The 15,964-nt window shown below is 49.2% G+C and overlaps 3 long non-coding RNA genes across 3 annotated transcripts; all 3 read right to left on the bottom strand.

Annotated features, from left to right (window-relative positions):
• Positions 1-329: 329 nt before the first annotated feature.
• LOC142048473 (uncharacterized) lies at positions 330-832 on the bottom strand. Its single transcript, XR_012657480.1, has 3 exons — positions 624-832; positions 489-538; positions 330-387 (listed from the first exon to the last, which is right to left on the bottom strand). It is a non-coding gene; the product is annotated as an uncharacterized LOC142048473 (long non-coding RNA).
• Positions 833-1,719: 887 nt separating this feature from the next.
• LOC142048427 (uncharacterized) lies at positions 1,720-2,802 on the bottom strand. Its single transcript, XR_012657471.1, has 4 exons — positions 2,745-2,802; positions 2,610-2,659; positions 2,454-2,508; positions 1,720-2,362 (listed from the first exon to the last, which is right to left on the bottom strand). It is a non-coding gene; the product is annotated as an uncharacterized LOC142048427 (long non-coding RNA).
• Positions 2,803-8,471: 5,669 nt separating this feature from the next.
• On the bottom strand, positions 8,472-11,119 carry LOC142048363 (uncharacterized). The gene is made up of 3 exons (XR_012657463.1): positions 10,716-11,119; positions 9,129-9,271; positions 8,472-9,002 (listed from the first exon to the last, which is right to left on the bottom strand). It is a non-coding gene; the product is annotated as an uncharacterized LOC142048363 (long non-coding RNA).
• Between the last annotated feature and the right edge of the window lie 4,845 nt (positions 11,120-15,964).

Here is a 15,964-nt window from a genome sequence, read left to right as displayed (position 1 = left end):
CCCGTCACATTGAAGAGGAACCCGCTCCTTTTCCCTGCTCTCAAAGGGGACCGCTTCCCGGACAGCCCGCTCCGCCGCACCATCCTTAAAACCCCTCCCTCCCCCAACCCCTTCCCCAGCACCGTTGCCTCAACTTCGCTTTCAAGGGGCCCAGAGCCTCGGTCCACCCATCCTTCAGACGAACAAGCGCACAGTCAGCCCACCGCATCGGTCCTCCAAGGGCCAGGTGCCTTTTCATCACCTAAACAAAAACAACAAAAATACACACGCAGCAGCGCCGTCAGCCAGCATCCCATCGCTCAACAAGGACCCACCCCCGCAACGCCCCCCACCTCACGCGCACCCGGCTGCTCCGCGCCCATTGCGGACGAGGACGAACGCCATCCCCTGCGGCCCCTAGAGATACCACAGGATACACAAAGTTACCGTCGCTCCGCCAAAAAAGGAAGAACGAACCACGCCGGCCCCACGCCCCTCCCCTCTGCGACCCAGCTCCCCTCCAACGCGCATCCAGGCCCAAAGGCAGCCGGCGCACAACCTGCAACGCCAGAGACAAACGCTTCAATTGAGTGGCCGTACGACACCTTGCTCTCAAGCAGCCGCCTGGCCTTCGAGCCCCTCACCTCTCGGACCTCTCGTCGGCACGCGGCGTCTCCCCTCCGAAGCCTGCGTGCGGCACCTGCAAGAACCCAGGCAAAAAAGGACCCGCTCGGGTGCTGCGGGGCTCTCAGGATACCCGCACAAACCCCCCCCCCCGTCTCAGACACGCACCTTTCCCTCGACAGCTCACCTGCCTGGCCTCCAGCAGATCCGGTTGCCATCTGGAGGCTCGCCCGCCACCTGCAAGAGCCAAACGCATGTCGCTCGCAACCACCCGCAACGCGACCCCTCAGGACGCATCGCTACGCTTCAGCCCACCCGTCACCGCTCACCCCGTGCGATTCCCCTCCGGTGCCTGGATCCCGCTCGGCTCCTCGCATGCGTCCACAAAGAAAAATTACCACAACGGGCTCATAGAGCCAACAGCCACATCTTCCCTCTAGATACACCGCACACCAACCCACCTGCTGACAGTGCCGTCCTCCATCACCCTGCACGACTCCTCCCTCGGCACCTGCCAAACAAGTCACCTGCGTGCACAGCGACAGCCGAACCACGACACAGGTCTCGATCGCATGTAGGAACACCCCTCGAGAGCCCAACTAGGGCGGCTCTTAAACATGAGCACAATACATCAAACATTAAGCCCAGCACACAGACACGCCAGAACACCCTTGACACGCTACCTGCTCAGCTGAGACTCTAGCTCCCTCCCCCGCACACCTACGGTTGTTCCCTGGGGGCCCACAAAACCCAACAGGAATTACTTCCCTCACCCCCCGACGACAGCCACTCGATCCAAGACGGCTGCAAAACTCCTTCCCCCCCACCTTCCCCCCGCCCCCCCCAAAGCCTGGGCGCATCCCTAGATGCCAGCACCACCCACCTCGCCCTGACTCTACATCCCCGGGCAGGGCGGCTCCAAGACAAACGCGGGACAACGCTACACAGAGCGCTACAGGCAACGCGCCCCGAAGGATGGGAGGCAGCTCTCGGAGAGAACGACGGCACCCAGACGGAACCCCCCCCGTCCGGCAAGACCGCCTGCGGGACCCCGACGGCGACGTCGGCAGGCCCTACGGCAACGCCAGAGAACGCAGACAGCTTCGCGGCCCGTGACAAGCGCTTCCTCTCACAACCGAGACGACGGACGCGCAACCAGCCCGGCTTCCAGACCTAACCGCCTAAGGATGCAAGGAAGAAATGCCAGTCCCAAAAAACTCACCGCGACAGAGCGGCGCCGCTCACGCAGCCGGGAACGACGCCGCCCAAGACGACCGTCCGAGACGCCAAAACGATCCACGCCGGAAGCTTGCGACGCCAAAAGAGAGGCGCCCGACGGGCGCCGAGCCCACGCCTAGGGCCTCGCCGGGCCCTACTAACGCTGCCGAGGCACCTGCCTGGCTCCTAAAGAGCCAAGACACCAACCGAGACCCGAGGAAGGTCGGAGGCACCCAACACAAAACACACACACTGCACAATAACGCACACAGCCTGGAACCGCCCTGCCCGGCACGCGTTCCCGTCACATTGAAGAGGAACCCGCTCCTTTTCCCTGCTCTCAAAGGGGACCGCTTCCCAGACAGCCCGCTCTGCCGCACCATCCTTAAAACCCCTCCCTCCCCCAACCCCTTCCCCAGCACCGTTGCCTCAACTTAGCTTTCAAGGGGCCCAGAGCCTCGGTCCACCCATCCTTCAGACGAACAAGCGCACAGTCAGCCCACTGCATCGGTCCTCCAAGGGCCAGGTGCCTTTTCATCACCTAAACAAAAACAACAAAAATACACACGCAGCAGCGCCGTCAGCCAGCATCCCATCGCTCAACAAGGACCCACCCCCGCAACGCCCCCCACCTCACGCGCACCCGGCTGCTCCGCGCCCATTGCGGACGAGGACGAACGCCATCCCCTGCGGCCCCTAGAGATACCACAGGATACACAAAGTTACCGTCGCTCCGCCAAAAAAGGAAGAACGAACCACGCCGGCCCCGCGCCCCTCCCCTCTGCGACCCAGCTCCCCTCCAACGCGCATCCAGGCCCAAAGGCAGCCGGCGCACAACCTGCAACGCCAGAGACAAACGCTTCAACTGAGTGGCCGTACGACACCTTGCTCTCAAGCAGCCGCCTGGCCTTCGAGCCCCTCACCTCTCGGACCTCTCGTCGGCACGCGGCGTCTCCCCTCCGAAGCCTGCGTGCGGCACCTGCAAGAACCCAGGCAAAAAAGGACCCGCTCGGGTGCTGCGGGGCTCTCAGGATACCCGCACAAACCCCCCCCGTCTCAGACACGCACCTTTCCCTCGACAGCTCACCTGCCTGGCCTCCAGCAGATCCGGTTGCCATCTGGAGGCTCGCCCGCCACCTGCAAGAGCCAAACGCATGTCGCTCGCAACCACCTGCAACGCGACCCCTCAGGACGAATCGCTACGCTTCAGCCCACCCGTGACCGCTCACCATAGCCTTCTCTAAAGTCTCATCACCACACTGTGTCTCTCCTGCAAAGCCTACATGGAACGTGCAAAAACTTAAGAAGGAAATTACATGCTACGATATTACCCAGAACAGCAACCTACCCACACCGAATCCCATTCTCACACATCTTGTCTTTGACAGCTTGCCTGCCCAGCCTCCGTCAGTTCCAGCTGCCACTTTGAGGCTCACCCATTATCTGTAACACACAACTAACAGAGGTCACTTTTACCTTCGCTATCAACACAACACCTCATAAAGAACCGCTACTTCAGCACACCAATCACATAGCTCAACTCCCCTCCTGTGTCCTGCTCACACTTGGCTCAGTCCTTACTGCCTTCTAACCCCCCCAAAACACACTGCAGAGTCATTCAGCCATCAGTCACATCTTCCTTCTATATACCACACACCGTCCTACCTTCTTACAGGATTTCCTCGGCTCTCCTATGTCACTCTGAACAACTCCTCCTCTGCCTCTGGAAAAAAAGGACATGGTAGAAGTCACCTGGATGCACAGAAATAGCTTAAACGATCCATAGGTCTTGCTCCCATGTAGGAATACCACGTAGAGGCCAACTACCACCTGCCATTAAAGGACATACGTTAACTCAAGCATTACACCCTATACACGTACAAACCTGAAGACCGTTAGCATGTACTCTCAGCTAGCACTCTAGCTGCCAGCTACAGTCATCTTCTTAACATCTACAAAATACTACTAAAGTTACTGATCTTTCCCATTGCTTTTGGCTATTGGCTCTGCACAAGCCTACACAGGGTTTACAGAAGTCTATTGATATTAACTATACACTTGTATTGCTCTTCTTTTCTTAAAGAAACTGCATATATAAATTCCCATACATAAATGCATACAGAACACTCACCCTAACCCCTACCACATCTTATCAATACCCTTAACAGTTAATGTCAACACCTTCTAGATTACGCAAGAGAGTTTATGAAAATAATTTTAAGATTCAATAAAGTTGAGAATTCCAATAATAAAAAGAAACATACTCAAAACTAAAAAGAAAAAAATAACAGAACAACATACTATCAAGCCATCTTACCACACCTGAACCTCCAATGCAGTATTAGATAAGGAAAAACATATAAGTTTAGACACAAATGATCTTTCAAATTTAAATGCCACCAACCCTTATTGAGTTCTAAAAGCCTTACCTCTCACAAGCATCTGCATGTCTTTAAATATCAAAACATACCTATCCAAAAATATTTAAACAGCTCAAAACTTACAATGAAGTACAGGAACACCAAACCACCCACACTGCAGAAACCCAGGAGGGAAGTGAGCTCCCTCACCAGCAGCTGTGGCTCATATACCCCAGGCCCTGCCCACCAACCTTCCCACAATCACCTGGGAAAGGGGAGGGGTGAACCACCACAGGGTATAAAGGCAGCTGAAGGAACAGCAGGGAGTTTTCTCAAGTGCTTTATGTTAACAGCATGGAAAAAGACAAAACGAGTGGTTCTTACTCTAATTGTACTACTATTTGTTTTTCTTCATCTACATGTATTGCATCAGCACTGTGGCCAGGTAAGAAATTAAACTTCATTTTCCTGGGATGTATACAGGGAAAAACCATGTCTTACTAATTTATATAGAAGAGCAGCTCCTGGATTATAATAGCACTATTATGACCATTAGTTGTATGTTTTACTTTTCTGTAAAACAGAAGAGTTATACAATTATGGTTCATTTCTAGCAAAACCACACATACTATCTACATACTAGCAGAGCTATAGTCTAGATATGACTGAATGGCAAAGTGAATTAAATCTCTGGTTCAAATGAAATTGTTTTCTATAAATCACTGATAATTCAGAGTAATTTTGACACTCTGATTTCCTTAAGAGACTGATAGCAGTCTTAAAGGACAAAAATTTAAAAAGGGAAATACAGGAATGGTATCAAAAGTTATATGAAGCGTCCTAATGAGCATATAAGCAGCTAAATAAAGAATAAATGGGGAAGTGCAATAAAAACTCATCGAGGCGTGTGTTGCTAAAAATAGATCCAGGCTATTGATTCTCCAAGAATCTCAAGAGACGATCAGAGCCACCCGTAGATATTTTTGGGGTACCAGATACCAAAGAGAAACATACCATAAGACAGAAAACAAATTAATTACTGCGGAGTACAAAGATGGCTTTAGGAAAGGTTCTGGCAGAACAAGAGGCGTTGTCACAGGGATAGGAATAGTTTCTAATGGACCAGAGAAACTAAAGCAGTGGTGAGAATGCAGGAAGCTCAAAAGGGAATTCACCAAACTAACAGATATTCTCGGGGGAGCTGGAACGGGGGGCGGCAAAGAATTGAGGAAAGAAAAAAGTGATCGGGGTAACAGATACCGACTCAGGAATAGAGCTGGAGGGTAAAGAGGGGGGAAAAGTGCCCTTCTGAGCTAGAACAGGGCCCTGGGCTATCTCTATGAGGGGATGTCACGTGGGAACTCAGCAAACGGAGCAGAGGAGTCCCGAGGGAGCCCAAGACACCCAAGCAGCCTTGGAGCGTCTAGGAAAGGACCGTGACTAGGATAGAAGATGTCCTGAGGAAGGCAGAGAGACAGAAAAGTATTTGGGGATGTGACAATTACATCCAGAGGGCATCTGAGTTCAGTAAACGCAACATGAGAAAGCCAGGGAACAAATAGAGGCACAAACAGAAGGAAGAAAGGACAGAATGACTGCTGTGCGCAGCATACACAGACTCGGGAAATCTTCAGATGGTGAGAGAGGGGTGCGAGTGCCACGGCAAAGCTAAAAGCGCGCAGAATGCGACCTCAAAGGGGCCGGTAGGTGTTGCGGCGCCCTGAGGGGTCCCGGGTGAGGCGCAGAGACAAAAGAATGCTCTGGGAAACGAGGATACGGTCTGGAGGGGTGTGACCAGATTACAGATCTCCTCAGGAGCCGGGGACCAGCCGGAGGTACCGTAGTCAGCAGACGGTACGCTAAGAGCGCTCCGAGGCACAAGCAAACCCGACGACTGGGTTCAGAGATAACAAGGGAAGACCAAAGTCTGCTACTGAGCTAAAACAGGGTTGTGGGACGCAAAGGGGCTCTCTGGACACACGGTGACTGGGAGCAGAGGGGTCACGAAAGGCTCGCGGGATAAGAGATTGAAAAGGAGAGTAAATGCTACCAAAATGCTGTGGAGCACAGGGAAGGTCTCGGGAGGCATCCTAGATGGCATAGAAAAGAAAAAGATTGCTCTTTTTTGGGAACAGATGTCTTGGAGGGGTGCGATTGCGACAACAGTGTGCTGCTGGGGAACGTCTAAGGCGGTGAGGTAAAAGGCCTATGAGGTAAAAGATGACATTTTAAAAGCTGCGACACTAACAAAAGACAAGAAATTATTCAAGTGTTAATACAGCCAATGGATAACATTAGGCAGAGGAGTTAAAAACTGATAGTAAAGAAATAGGGAAAAACATAAAACACCAAAGGCCAAGTGACTTGGAGATGTAGGGAAAAAAAAAAATCAAGTGCGGGATGTTAGAAAAACAAAGAGAAAAATTAAAAGATGGACAGGAAACTGAAACGGGAGCGGAAAGAAAGTTAAAATGCAGCGGTACTAATGAAAGACAAGAAATAATTCTGAGAAACAGCAAAGGGAATAAAAGTAGACAGAACATTTAGGAAGCAAGAGATTAGGAAAAGGAAGGGCAAAAATAGATAGGGACAGCCAGCTAAGAGAGACAGCAAATTGTAAAAGCTGTGACGCTAAGGGAAGAGAAGAAATAATTTTAAAAAGACAGCAAAGGGAGAAAAATTGGCATAGAAAAGGTTTAAAAAGCAAGGGGGATTATGGAACTAAAGATAAAATTTAAAACATAGGGACAGCAAACGGATGAAGAAAACTGGTGAAGTGATGGTGTTAAGGGAAGACATATACTTGAAAGAAAACAGAGCAAAATAAGCACAGGAAACGGGCTAAAGGAAGAAATCTAAAAAGTGACAGGGATTAGGGAAACCGAGAGCAAACTATTTATAATAGGGATGGAAAATAGAAAAATATTATAAAAGCAAAGGTACTGCTACTAAGGACAAGAAATAACTAAAACAAAGACACCAGATAAAATTGTACAAAATTTTAGAGGAAAATACGATTCAAGAAATGAGGGAAAAATAATTAAAAATAGCAACGGTCAAGTAAAATGGAAATGTAGAAAGTAAGTGGAAAAAGCAAGGTCATTAGTGAAATAGAAGAAATAACTTTTTAAACTTCCAAAGGAATGAGAGTTAACTTATAAATAACATTTAAAAAGGAAGGGCTTATAGGGAAATAAAAGAAAAAATTAAAACAGAGACTGTAACCTAGAAGGGAGGTAGAAAGGAAATGGAAAAAGCGAGGGCGCTAAAGAGAGATGAGAAATAATTTTGCAAAGACAGCAACGAGAACTGAGGTTGCTGTAGAAAGAAAGCCTAGCCAGCAGTGCGTATTAGGAAATAAAGACAATCTTATGCAATAAGGACAGTGACCCAAAACAGACGTGAAAAGGAAATGTAAAAAGCGAGAGCGCTATGAAAAATAATTGAGAAGTAACACCGGCGAACGAGACAAAAGTAGGAAAGTTTAAAAGCCAGGGGATTAAGAGACAATAACAACTAAACAATAGTAATAGAAATAAAACACAGACATAAAATTTTAAAAGCGATGGTGCTAAGGAAAGAGCTGAAAATGAACAAAGGACCACAGTAAAGGTGATAATAGTACACAAAAAGAACACGATAAACGCAAGGGTGGTTAGGGTACCACTGGAAAAAAATTGAAAGGGATTGAATAAGGAGTTCATCTATCTCAAAGGGGGAAAAGCATTCTTCCTTGGGAATTTGCAGGGCTCGGGGAGGCGGCTTTAAGGGAGACTTGGAGGGGAAGGGATATAGCCAGGCTCGCTAAAGAAGAGCCTAGGGGCGGCGTGCCGAGCTCGAGGGTGAAATCAATATCCCACCTTGAGCAGGTCTACCCCGATGCATGCAGCATAGATGCCGTAAGGCAGGAGATAGAAGCTGTTGTGCAGCGGGATAGCTTTGATTTTCTTGCCGTCGCAGACATCGCAGAATCGTAGAACGTTCTGGGTCAGAAGGGACCCACGAGGATTAGAGTCCAACTCCTTTCCCTGCACAGGACAACCCCAAATTCACCCCATGCCTCTGATGGTGTTGCCCTAGTGCTACTTGATTATTGTCAGGCTTGGCGCTGTGCCTGCTTCCCTGGGGAGCCTGTTCCATGTTCCGTGGCCCTCTGAGTGAAAAAACTTTTCCTAATACCCACCCTAAACCTCCCCTGGCCCATCCTCCTGCCGTTCCCTCAGGTCCTATTGTTGGTCACCAGAGAAAAGTGATCGGCGCCTGTGCCTCCTCCACCCCTTGTGAGGAAGCTGCAGAGGGAGATGAGGTCTCCCTGTCTCTAGGCTTAATAAACCAAGTGACTTTAGCTGCTCCTAGTACGGTTTCTCACCAGATGCGGTGGGATGCCTCGTACAATTCGAGTGCTGCGATGGATGGCTCTAATCTCTTACGAAGGGTTAGGCAAGGAAGGAGATGTGGTGGGGTGGCTCTGTACGTTAGGTAGTGTTTTGGTTGTAGAGAGCTCAATGATTGGGAGGATGAGGTTGACGGCTTATGGGTAAGGATGAGGGGAAAGGCCAAGGAGGCAGATATCCAGCTGGGGGTCTGCTGTAGACCACCTGACTGCAATGAAGAAGTAGCTGAAGAATTCTACAGGCAGCTGGCAGAACTCTCCCAGTTGCTACCCCTTATTCTCATGGGGCACTTGAACTTACCAGATGTCTGCTGGAAAGAAAACGCAGCAGAGGAAACTGTCTAGGAGGTTCATGGAGCACGTGGAAGGTAACTTCCTGATGCAGCTGGTAAATGAGCCTACTGGGGAGGTGCCTCGACTGACCTGCTCTTTAGAAACAGAAGGACTGGTGGGAGATGTGGGGGTTGGAAGCCATTTTGCGCCTAGCGACTGCACCCTGAGAGAATTCCTGATGCCTGGCAAAATAAGGAAGGGGGGGCTGGCAAAATCTATACCGTGGACTTGCGGAGGGCAGGCTTTGGACTCTTCGGGACACTGGTTGAAAGGGTTCCTTGGGAGGAAGTCCTGAAGGGCTAAGGGGTCCTGGAAGGCTGGACGTTGAAGAAGGAAATCTGGAAGGTGCAGAACCAGGTTGTCCCTGTGCGCAGTAAGACAAACGGGCAGGAAGATGACAGGCCTGGCTGAACAGAGAGCTTTTGCGGTGGCTCGGGGGGCGGGGAAAGGAGAGTTTACTGCTTTTGAAGAATGCGTAGGCAAGTCAGGAACAGAACACAGAGCTTGTTACGCAAACCAGGAAGGCAAAAGCCCAGCTAGAACTCAACTGGCCACTGTTATTAGAGATGACAAAACACGCTTTTACATATATGCTAACAGAAAGAGAGCCAAAGAGACTCTCCAGCCTCTACTGGGGGCCAGGGTGGGGAATGCTGCCACTGAGGACTAGACTGAGGTACTTGAGGCCTTCTTGGCCTCAGTCTCTAGTAGACTGGCTGTTTATCACCAGGGTAGTAATGGTTCACCTTCAGTGCGCTCACCAGGCATGTACAGGATGACCAGGGGGATCAGGCCCAGACACTGCAGGTTCTGCCTGACCAACCCAATCTCCTTCTATGACCAGGTGACCCACCTAGTGGATGAGGGAAGGGCCGTGGATGTTATCTACCTGTACTTCAGTAAAGCCTTTGACACTGTCTCCCACAGCATTCTCCTGGAGAAGCTGGTGGTTCCTAGCTTGGACAGGTGTACTCCTTGAGTACAAAACTAGCTGGATGGCTGAGCCCAAAGAATAGTGGTGACAGAGGTTAAACAAAATTTGTGGCTGGTCATGAGCGCTGTTCCCCAGGGGTCACCTTTAGGACTAGTCTTGTTCCATGTCTATATCAATGCTCTGAATGAGGGGACAGTGTGCCTTCAGTAAGTTTGCAGATGATACCAAGTTGGGCAGGAGCGTTCATCTGCTTGAGGGTAGGAAGGCTCTGCAGAGGGATCTGGACTGGCTGGACCCATGGCCTGACGTCAACTCTATGAGAATTAACAAGGCTGAGTGCCGGGTCCTGCGCTCGGGTCACAACGACCCCATGCAATGCTACAGGCTTGGGGAAGAGCGGCTGGAAAACTGTGCGGCAGAGAAGGACCCGGGGGTGCCGGTTGACAGCCGGCTGAACGTGAGGCGGCGGTCTGCCTGGGTTGGCAAGGAGGCCGATGGGGTCCTGCCTTGTATCAGAAATAGCGTGGCCAGCAGGAGTAGGGAAGTGATCGTACCCCCGACTTGGCACTGGTGAGGCCGCACCTTGAGTATCGTGTTCCCTTTCGGGCCCTTCGGTACAAAAAGAACATTGAGTAGTTGGAGTATGTCCAGAGAAGGGCAACAAAGCTTGGGGAAGGGTCTGGAAAACAAGTCTTATGAAGAGCGGCTGAGGGAACTGGGGTTGTTTAAGTCTGCAGAAGAGGAGGCTCAGAGGAGGTCGTAGTAAACTGGGTGTAGGTTCCTTTTCCCAAAGAGCTAGCGATTGGACAAGAGGAAATGGTGTCGAGTTCCATCAGGGAATGATCAGATAGGGTATTAGGAAAAATTTCTTTACCCAAAGAGTCGTCAGGTATTGGAACAGGCTGTCCAGAGAGGTGGGGCAGTTGCCCTCCCTGGAGGCGTTCAAAAGATGCGTATACGTGGCGCTGTAGGAGGCACGGTAGTGTTGGGTTGATGGTTGGACTCAATGATACCACAGGCCTTTTCCAACCTTATTAACTCTATTAAAAAAAAAAAAACAGTCACCTTGATAAAATATTTTAAAAGCAATGGGGTGCATGACCAACAAATAACCCTTAAAATTAGGGATTGGCAGCTTCGTAAAACTAAACCTAGAAAGAGAATTTTAAAAGCAATGGAGTAAGGGTCAGACAGGAAAAAGTAAGAAATAGGGACCGCAAACTAAATCAATGAAGACAAACAAAATTGAAAAATTGATTTAGTTGAGGACAGGCAGGAAGAAACAAACGTGGACGCGGAACTGAACGTAGACAGACAGCGCAAATGTAAAAATCAACGGGGTTCTGGCCATGTGGGTAGAAGGTAAATATCAAGAGAGGGAGACAGATAGATGGCCGCAGAGAAAGGATGTAGGAAGAGCAAGCCGGGGCAGAGCAGAGGGAGTCACTGAAATGGAGATAGGTCGCTGGGTAGAGGCAGACCTAGAAATGCAATTTTTACAAGTAATAGGGAAGAAAAAATAATAGCAGGTGTGGAGCCAGAAAAGGAGAGGTATAGAAAGGACACATAGAAGGCGATGGGGTGCAGGGCAGTGTTGGCAGAAGACCAAAAAGCTTTGGTGAGCTGTGCAGCCTGAGAAGGAGACAGAGGCAGGGACAGGCAAGGAGGCAGACAGACACTGGGAAAAGCATAGCAGGGATAGGCCCAGATGCATGGGAGGAGCCGTGCGACTCACTGCAGCTCCTGTTGTGGGCAGGACACCTTCACAGCCCTGAGGTTTCTCTCTCTCCCTCTGCCCCTTCCCCCTCCACAGTGCTGGCTGCCCAAACCATGCCCCTCCCGGAGCAGGAGGCGGGTGCCCCGACACTCCTCTCCGACCGTGTTTCCTGGACACACGGGGGCCAACGCACATAGCCAACAGAGCTGCTGATATCCTGTTACCTTGTGCTGGTGGCGTGCTCTGGCCGGGACGGATCCTTCCTTGCTCAACGACACGCTGTTCCTTGCTGGAGGCACCTGCCTGTGGAACACCCTTCCTTTCACTCCTCAGCCAGCTCCTGCAGGCAGGAGTGTCCAGGCAGCCCTCTCCCCAGCTAGAGCCCCTTGGCACAGCAGGGCCAGCCCTGTCCTCGGACTCACCAGCTGCATCCAACAGCACATCATCTTCTCCCTTGGACCCAACTGCAGCCACTCACCCCGAAGCCCAGGGGCTGCAAACGCATCTGGGAATGGGCAGGAAGCAGCGAAGCCTTGTCCCTTCACACGCGTCAGATATGGTTGCAGTGAGCTGGCTACCAGGGTCAGCACCCAAAAGCAGTGTGACAGAGGAAAAAGAATAAATAGGGAGGAAGGACAGAGGAAAGAGCTGGAACAAGGCACATGGGAACCAGAAACAAAGAGGTGAAGCGTACAGGGCAGAACTGGCAAAAGAGCAACAACTTTTGGGGCACCAGAGAGGTAGGTAGACCAGAATCGGGGATTTGGGGGTGTATTAGTGCTGTGGCAGCAGCTCTCGCTCTGCAAGCGCAGCCCTGCAGGAGCAAGTCACCAACTGGGAGGATGGGCCCTGACTTGGAGCGGAAAAGGAAAAGGGATAAGGGGCAGCTTTAGAAAGCGCTTTTATAACTTCAGTACGTATGAAGGGGGGGGGTTGAGCTTCTGAAACCGTTCTATAAATAGTGTTTTTCTTAGTGTTGTAAAAATCCTATATAGCAGAGATATTTACACTGAAGTATCTACTTAAATATATGTATATTTAGGGAATACATAGATGTTTTATAACTTAATATCTGTTTACACTATCTATTGTGACTATATCTATATACATCTATAGAATATTTATGCATCTATTTAGACATACCGATCAACACTTTTATCAGAACTTCTATTTAGCTATCTGTTTAAACTTACATATATTGTCACTAATTTTACACTTCTCTATTTAGACTGAGATATCTACTTATCTCTATACCTGTTTATGCTTATTTTATTATCTTTATTTAGATTACATAGGATATCTAACAGAAGGGTTGGACTAGATGATCCCTGAGAACCTTCCAACCTGTGACCCTGCGGTAGGCTTATTATAGAACACACACTAAATTCAGATAGCTTTATCCAGGCAGACGACTTCTTATATATTTTGAAAACCAATATTAACTTATAAATAAAGAAAAAACCTTAAAAAAAAACCTTTTACCTACTGTATAGTACAAAGAACTTTAAATTTTTTATATTCCAATTAGAAACATGTACAGGCTCTTAAAATATAAAAAACTTGTATAGACATAAAATAATTTTTTTGTGCATTTTAAACTCTGCAATAAAGGAAAAGGGTTTTTTTTCCTATTTTGAATTCCTTCCTCTATAATGTCACACACCCATACTTATAGTTTATAATATTTAATAATCCCCCCATGACTCTTTGGGGAGGGACCCCCCATCTGTAACAGGTTAGCAGGATTCCTATGCACAAAATTCACCCAACATATGATATTTCAAAAGCACAACAGTATTTATTGCTCTGTTAGAGCCTTGCAGAAGCAGTTACTAGCATATTGTTTTCCCCTCATCAGAGTCTGACCAACCCGACTATACCCGAGACACTGCCGAGCAGGACGGTGACTGTGAGCACAGTCATCGTGGAGAAGGGAGGTAGGCATGGCACCTTCAGGGTGTCCCCTGTGGTTCCCAGAGTGTGCTCTGTCTCCCCCCCTCTCTCTGCTTTGAGCCGCCCCTTTTTATACCCTCAGCAGATTCAAGGCAAAAGTACTGCCTAGACGTTGCCGCACGCGTGGCCGGCACATGCAACAAGGCCTGCCGGGTACGTGCTCTGCCAGCTAACGGCGGTTCTGGGGTTGCAACAACAATATTGTGCAATGACATTCCTCCCGCTTCCCCTCTTGGAGGTTGCGTTCTCACAGCTGTGTTCAGCTTGTGATTCTTCCACTGTGGCCCTACACTGACCACCATCTAAAATCCCTCACGCACCACCCCCCCTCACCTGCTCCTCTGCTGCGTCATTTCCCCACACATAGTGACATTAGTGTGCCCCGAGTAACAGGAAGCAAGCATGGGTGGGGACGTATTTACTGAGCATACCGAGATGCTTTCATCAAGATGTTGGAAAAACAAAAATCTAACTATATGTCACCATATTAAAAAAATGGGAGCAGATGAAAATACAAACTGTTGTCAGCCTAAGGCATAGTCTATCAGTTCAGTCAAAGGAGGTTTCTAAGTAAATGAATCAGCTTGAAACACAACATATCCTTTACAGCTTAAGTGAGTAGAACACTTAAACACTATTAACAGCTATTTATACTAAAAATCTGATCAAAATGGTACCACACTAAACATTCTTGCTGGTGTTGGAAAAAGCCTCATCCCTTCCTTACGGCACTGCCGCAGGGAGATAACCCTATGAGACTGCAGGGCACTGCTATAGCGTACCAAGAATCTATGCTTACCGATTCACCACCACAGCTACAGCTCTTTCACTGCTGCTGCACATCATGCTTACTCAATGAAGCCCAAAGTGTCAAACCTAAAGGAATAAAATCAGGGGAACACAGCTGCCCTTCTGAAGGCAGGCTGCCTGGGGTGAGGGGGGCAGCTGTGCATCAGGGCGCAGGGCAGCCAGGCAGACCAGGTGCCAGTGGCTGACCTGCAAAGGAGTTTTACACTGCTGATCCTTGGGCTTCGTTGGCTTGGCAGCGCCTTGCCTCTGCACTGCCAGGACCCTGCTCTGCTCATCCAGCATAAGCACAAGGCTTCAGCAAGCACAGAACAGGAGAGCAGGGTAAGTGAGGGCATGTCACCAAGAAAAAACCCACACAGGAGAAAATCTCATGCAGGAGGCCCATTTCAGTGGAAGGGAGGGCACAGACACATGCAGAGGAACGGTGGGGGAGGAGACAGACACTGCTGGATGGGGGAATGTCTGGGCAGACACTCCATGGGGAACATGCATGGGGATGACTGACACCAGGGGGTCCCCCCAGGATAATCCACAACAGGCAACTCACCTGGGATAACGATCCGCTCCAGATAACTGACCCACTGCAGGAAACCCATTCCAGACAAGCCCCAGAAATGCCCTTCCAAATGCAGGTGTTTCACACCTAGTAATCCCCAAATTAGGATTTTCATGGTGGTTTTTTCTATAGGGTTGGGTTGGTCAATTATTGCTTTGGGGGTTTTTTTTTTTGGTTATCTTTGGGTTGTGTTGTTTTTGATTTTGCTGGGTTTCTTGGGGATTTGTGTTTTGGGTCCTTTTTTTTTTCCCCATAATATAAAACTTGGGGTTGTTCTTAAAAAATATTGTATAAAGTGGGGGGGGGGGTGTTTTTGAACCACAAAAATTGGTGATTTTCAGTTTGTTTTGTGGATGAGAGTGGCTGGTCCATGGGTTTCTTCATTTGGAGTTTTTTGTAGTTTTTTTTTTTGTGGTGTGTGTTTGTTTTGTCACTCCCCAGCCCACCTACCTGATGTGCAGAAAGCAGACTCCACAATCTGTAAGATTGTGAAGTAGGTATGTTTATTCAGCATGGGGGGTAGTCCCACCAAAGTCATGCGCACCTGTGTGATAGTTTGTCTTCCATTTATGTAGTAAAGCATTACAGATACATACAATTTCCCAATACGCCTATAGATATGCATGACCTTTCCCCACGTCATATTAAAATCAGCCAAACAAGTAGTTTCCATAAATCTTTCCCAACTGAGCTTGCACAGTGCCTCCTCGTGGTGGTGATCGGGGGTAGTAAAGATGAAGGCTGCTGGCTCCTCTTCATCACCGCTAGTAACCTTTTGGTTTTGCGCAGACTCAGTTATCTCTTGACACTTGTCCAAACTACTGTTTTACCTGGTTCTTTAGACAATTTTCCATCCTTCTCAGGAATTTGTCCTTCGCAAGTGGATTCCAGGCCTCCTTGCTAATTATTTTACACAGCGGCTAGATAAGCATTCCGCAACAATTAACTTTCAGCTGGATAAGCATTCAGAGATAGAACAGTTAACTTCTGGGTTTGCATCTTAAGAGCCCCTTCCCCCTTTCATACCCCCCAGCCATTTTCTTTCTTTCCAGCTGCACAAATCCACCTGGAGTTGACTCTTCCAGTT

The sequence above is a fragment of the Phalacrocorax aristotelis genome, chromosome 25 (assembly GCF_949628215.1).
Source record: "Phalacrocorax aristotelis chromosome 25, bGulAri2.1, whole genome shotgun sequence".
Taxonomy (NCBI): Eukaryota; Metazoa; Chordata; class Aves; order Suliformes; family Phalacrocoracidae; genus Phalacrocorax; species Phalacrocorax aristotelis.
This window is presented reverse-complemented; position numbering and strand designations above follow the sequence as displayed.